This window comes from Amblyomma maculatum, chromosome 10, assembly GCF_055883805.1.
Source record: "Amblyomma maculatum isolate TAMU_Amacu chromosome 10, ASM5588380v1, whole genome shotgun sequence".
NCBI classification, from domain to species: Eukaryota; Metazoa; Arthropoda; class Arachnida; order Ixodida; family Ixodidae; genus Amblyomma; species Amblyomma maculatum.
In genome coordinates, this window is record NC_139353.1 from 102,468,267 (window position 1) to 102,474,785 (window position 6,519).

Below are 6,519 nucleotides of genomic sequence, written 5' to 3' on the forward strand. Positions count from 1 at the left end.
GCCCTGGGGCATGCCCCTATCCAAGTAATAGGTTCTGGGGCTCCATCCCGAAGCTTTGCCATGAAGCCTAATAGGTCTACTTTGAAGGAAGCTGCATATCCAATTGTATGCTTTTTGGCTGGGATATCTTTTTGCTAATTCTTGTAGGATTACCTGTTGGTTTACATTGTCGAATGCTTTGCGCATATCAACCGCGAGGATGTAATCTGGTGTCTGTTTGCGAGACCTGCGGTTGATTACCCTACGGAGCAGCCAAAGGCAATCATGCGTGCCCATATTCGGTCGGAATCCAGCCTGAGCTGGATGCAACCCAGGCTGTACGTATTCGATATAATGCTGTATTCTTGCGGCTATCATTCGCTCAATCAATTTGCAGATAGTGGATGTGAGAGCTATTGGCCGTAGGTTCTCTGGTTTTGTGTGGTCCTTCCCTGATTTCGGTATGGGGTATATCAATGATAGCTTTAGTGCATCTGGCACCACTCCTGATTCCCATGAATCGTTTATGATAGTTAAGAGCTGATCTTGGGCTTCGTCGCTAAGATTTCTCAGCTCCTGCCATGTTACTCCGTCGTATCCTGGAGCCGATTTCGGTTTGCCGTGGACTAATGCTGCCAATAGCTCGCCAAATGTTAATGGGTTTTCAAGTTCCATCACTGTGTTGTTAATCGTGATCGCCGGCAATGGTGGCGTGGGTATCTCAGAAGCATGCGGGAAGAACGTGTGGATCACCTTTTCCTCGAGTGCAGCTGGGTTCTCGCGCAGGAACAGCTCTGCCAGTGGTGGTGTGCTTTTCTTTTTCCCCAGCAGGCTTCGTAGAATTCGCCACTGTTTTTTAAGGCCGGGTTTGCGTCCGAGCGTCGCACCAGTGCTGTGTCATGAATCTGTTTCGAGTTGTTGTTGGTACTCCTTGATGAGTCGATATTGGCGCTTAAGGCTCATGAGATCCCGGTAGCGCTTTCCTTTATATCTGTATTGTTGCGTAAAGATATTGACCTTTCGCCACAAGTTGGCAAGGTGCCTATCCATGTGTGTGGTAGTGTCGTCACATATTATTGTGTCTCGGGACCATGGCCGTGCTTCCGCAACCATGGCACTGAATGCGCGAAGTCCATGAAGTTGCCGCCAGTGGCTGTTCGAAACTTTTCCCAGTCGATGGTAACCGTTTGCCTTTTTTCACGAATCTTTTTTCGGTTAAGGGTGATCAAAATTGGTAAGTGGTCGCTTCCCCATGTTGTCTGTTCGACTTCCCATTGCCTGATGAATCCTGGTGTGGCCAACGTATATACATATATACGTTGGCGAACGTATATATGTATGTATATGTATAGACCAGACATTTCTACAGTGTCGTGCAGCATGCGTCCTCTTGGGTCAGCTGTGGCGTAGCCCCAAGTCGGGTGCTTAGCATTGAAGTCTCCTCCCACCAGGATGGGGAGGCTTCCTGACAGGGCCAGGACTTTGGCGAGCCACCCGTATGAGTCGGTATTATGACTGCCAGTCAGAGGCCTATAATACACGGAGACTGCCACCATGGGCTGCTGCCCAGGAGGACACATTTTAACAGCAATTACTTCTCTGAACTCATTACTTAGATCAGGAATTTGTAATTCGGTTGCTGTGCATTCGTTTCTGACAAGGAGAGCAGCTTGACCCTGTGCATGTTGGTTTCCTCTGTTCTGGTGAAGTATGGTAGGCTGCTGAAATGTACGGTAACCCTGAATAGTGCAAGGTCCTTTTGTTTCTTGCAAAAGGATGACCAGAGGCTTCAATTTTCTGACTTGTTCCCTTAGGGTAGGTCCAGTCTGCGTGAAACTTCTGCAGTTCCATTGTAGACATATTGATCTGATTCTTATTGCGCCTCTGCGGGCTTACGTCTTTTTGGCTCATCGTTCTGGTGTTGGATGCTTTTGTGCAACTCTATAAAAATTGCTTCAATCTGAGTCTGTATCGCGTTCGTTATCGTTTGAAACTCTTCCCGCAGGCTTTTTTCTAGACGCTGTGTCTCGTTGTGTCGCTCTTGCCTCATGATGCTCAGCATTTGCGCATACGCCGAGTCTTGTGCGGTAAGTGCCTTTGTCGTCTGATGAATCTTTGGCGTTTGAGTCAGTGATGTATCGGTATGTTGGTGCTTTATGGAGTTTGCAGTTGTTTTACGACTGGACGACCGTCCGGGCCGGCTTTTTGAACGCACGCGTTGCATCTGCCCAGTGGGCGAGGCTGAATCATGTTGCCGCTGCGTCTGAGATGCACGAACGTCTTGTTCCGGTGGTAGCCTTGCAAGGACTTTCTCCAGCATTTCTCTAAGTTGCTGATTTTCTTTTCGCAACTCTTCCAGTTGTTGTTGGTAAACAGGGGGCAGCGCAGTTTCTGTCGACGAGTTCTGTCGCGCCTTGTCTGCCCATGTAACTTCTCCCTTAACTGCATCAGGGTTCTGCTTATTTTCTTTAGGCTCTTTTGGTACACGACTAGGACAAGCCGAATTGAATGAAATGTGGCCCGGTTTCTGGCAGGCGACGCAGAATAACTCTTGATCGCATTCTGTGTCTTTAGAGTGCAGCCGTCCGCACTCCTTACAAACCTCTTCTGCTGGACAATACCTAGCAATATGTCCCAGTCCGTGGCAGTTAAAGCAGGCAATAATTTTCGGTCTGTACTCGTAGACCCTTGTGATTTCGTAATCAAAAACGAGCCTTTTGGGTAGCTGCTCTGTATCGAATTTTAACAGCAGCATGTTTGTCTTTCCTAGGAGACGCGCGTCAAGAATAGTTGCAGTTTCACATCTTAGGTGGTCCTTGATGTACTCAATGGTTTGACCAGGACGCACCTTGATAACGCCCCGACTTTTTTCCTCGCCTCGTGTTGGCGTTCGTTCAATCGTGACCTCGTACGTGCAGACGGGTCCGTTCACTTTCCCGGCCAGAATGAAGACAGAATTATGCACTAGAGCTTGTTACGTTGATACCAGTGCGAAAACAAGAAATGCGCTGTTCAGAACATCTTGTGCCGGGATCTACTTCTGAGCGCCAAATCACAAACACGCCTCTGAGAGGAATAAACGGTATATGCGAAAGATGGGCCTTACAGAGTCGTCCAATTTGTCACGTAGGCGGACGACTTTATATGACCGACTGGATAGATGCTGCCCTCACAAATACCGTGTTTAAGATGGCTCAGAAAGATGGGAATACGACACTCATTTGTGTTGAGCAAGCCTCTGCCTTTTTATCGGTTGACGTTTCATGTACAATGTTGTCTGTTATGTCTAATTGTTCGCTAATACTTTGTCGTTAGGAAGAAAAGCAAACGATTGAACAAACTGAATTTACTGGTAATAGAAAAGGGACCACATTCAAACGCGTCCGTCTCGCACCAAGTTCGTTTAGCGACTACTCGCCACTGTGTCCCACTCCCATCTTCTTCATTGTCCCCGCTTTCCCCGTCCTCGCCCCGAAGTCCCTCTTTACTCCCTTTCCTCTTTCACTCCCACCTTACCCCCTTCCCTCACGGCGCGATTGCGATGTTCACAGAAAAACAAGTGAGACACTTACCGCGCCTTTTTCTTCCTATAAATAAATCAGTGAGGGGCGCCTTCCAGGAACGGCGAGCGCCTGGCGCGACCCAGGGGGTCGAGCGGCGTCCTCCTCGAAGGGGCCAGGAGGTCATAAATTAGACCGCCCGAGTGTCCGAAAGAGCGTGGGTGGTAGGTCGAGTGTTCCCCGCGCGGACGACCGTTCTTTCGCGAACAACGTTCACGACAAATGTGAAAGCTCAGTGCAGTACCGTGCTAATACTTGCGAATAAATAGAAGCTCCAGTTAAAAACAAGTAATCAAACATGTGACTACTAGCATGCATTGCAAAACAGAACTTGCAAAGAGCATTGCAAACGGAGCACATTAACTTTGGCGTTTTATTATTTAAAGCCTGGAGTTAAGGTTGTCCTAATATATAATCAACTTTTATATAGGGCACTGCATATAGCCCGTCAGAAGAGTCGTCTTTCAGCAAGTGTGCTGCCTTATCATTAATGCTACGTAAAAAATGTTGCAGAATCCTGGATAGGTATATCTGTTGAAGCAACTCCGCAGTCCTTTGAAATTACAGGAGAAGAATGAGATGTGCCCTACTCTGAATGCATATAGGATATTGCGCTTGGAGCTTATTACGCTAGGGAAAGAAATGTAGCTCTCTGTTTACATCATAAATTTCAGTCATATGCTCAGTATAACTTCATTCTCTATGCTAACTGAAAGCGCCGGAGAATTGTAGAAGAAAGTTTCAAACAGGTTTGAGGTGCCGCTCGTTTTTTCGGCTCTGGTAAACCTCGACAAACTATGCTCTCGTATCTCCGGTGAGGAGTCCACTAAAGCCGAATGCGGAAAAAGCATGCCAAGCCCTATGTACTGCACTGCCAGTCAGGAGTGGTACAAGAAATTCCACTGTCGTGCGAAAAAGGATATGTCGATCACTCTGACAGATGTGTCAACGTTCGGTTGAGGCAGATAAAATAAATTTAGAGAACGACGAAGATGTGTCTGGTTAAGCATTGCAGGTCTTTCCAGGAATTTTCAACACATTTTGATGGTGCAAGGATTGTAGGCGGAAGCAAAGATGAAACTGCAGGTGAAGTGGATGCTTATCATACACATAAAAGGGTCGATTATTGATAAGCGATAGTTCTATTCACTTGTACATAGCACAATATGACGTAATCTCTGCCTCTCGATAATCTTATCACACACTGTGAAATGTTCCGTATTGATGGTGGCACATGTCCTTCCTTTCTTCTTTCCCGCATATGTGGCGCAGCCTTTTTATTTTATATGCGTTTGCGGAACAAAATCATTTTTCAGTGCAGCGATTGCCCATGTCATGTGTGTTCTTCCTTCCTTTGTGCTTGTCTGTTTTTGCGCTTCAGTGTGCGGGAATTTGTATTTATTCATTTTTAATGGAACCACTCATACTCTCCATTCTATTTCCCTATTTCCCTCCGGAAATAGCATTTGATTCGAAACAGCTGAAAATTGTTTAGCGTACGCATTCAAACATACGCAGTCGAAAAAAAACTACAGAACTGTGTCAAAAATACGACAAAATATCCTATAGTTCTGTCGTAACCATCAGATTTTTCTGTAGTTCTGTAGTACTTTTCTGTAGTTCTGTAGTACTTTTCTGTAGTTCTGTAGTTTTTCTGTAGTATATTTCTGTTGTCTGTAGTTCTGTAGCACTTTTCTGTTGTAACTACACAAAGTTCTGATGTTACTACAGAATGTTCTGTTGTCGCAACAGGTTTCGCGTCAAAAACCGCACAGAAATTCTGTCGTAACATCAGAAAATGTTCTGCAGTTGTTTCCGACTGGGTATGTATCTCTTCGTACTAAATATTAGTGTTGAAATCAATCATCAACTATTTGAGGGTTATATTCGATTAGGCCCGAATTCTTCTGTGTTCTCCTGCGTAAAAGTTTGCGATTTTACGTACACTTGACGCAAGTACCTGCACCAATCCTAAAGGATGTGTTCGCAGACCTTCTTTATCGAACAACATATCGCGGCAACGAGATGCAGTTACTTTTGTTTTAGCAATTATAATAGCTTGTGTGTTTGTCAGTAAGTATATGCCGTCTACAAGCTTCCTCTTAAAATTGCTGATGTCCACAAAGAAGCCATATAGAGAATAAAACAGTACTACGTACGAAGAGACAAGGATAAGAAGACAACACAAGTTCAGTTTTATTGCGAACCACCGGCCCTTGAGAAACTACAGTCTTAAATATTAACTTGACTTTTACCCTAAATAGTTTGTTAAGGATGAACTCGCCTCTTGCTGAACAGGACTTGTTGCCATTCGGTTCAACGGACTACTCGATTATGAAACAGTCCTAATCAAATCATATTTATTTCACATCCATATATGATGAGGGACGTGAAGTCCATCGGTAACTATTGACTGCATGACGCCATCTGTAAGGCTTACTGAAACGCGATATGTCAGTCGTATTAATCAGGTCACCAGAATAACGAAGGCACAACTTTGTCGATCGTGTTTGCTCGCCCAGGAAAGCTTTTGCACAACCTGAAAGCAAGTATGTTGTAGAATATTGACTTTTACAAAAAACGAGGCTATCAGTTCGATGTAAAGTCGGCAGTTTCTCAATGCTTCAAGAATGAGTCGAATCCTGACCGTAATTCGATACTTATTTTCGCTATGTTCAAGTTGTGTCATTAGTGTCATGAATTTCGTGAAGCGTTATGCAACCGCGTTTCTCTCTTGCCTAACTAGTCTGCGTACGAAGCTCTCTTCCTCTGTTTAATGGCCTACATGGGTAGTACGGGCGATTGTTTGGTTGATAGTTTTAAGCAATATAAACGTTAGTCAACACAGAAACCCAATGTACCCCTACATTGCGATGCATCTCCAAGAGGGACACGAGTTAGGCCATGTCTACTTTTGCTGAAACGAACCTTCTCAGTAGTAGCCGTGACTAAGTGGCGTATGAGCCTACCAGTCCTTTTG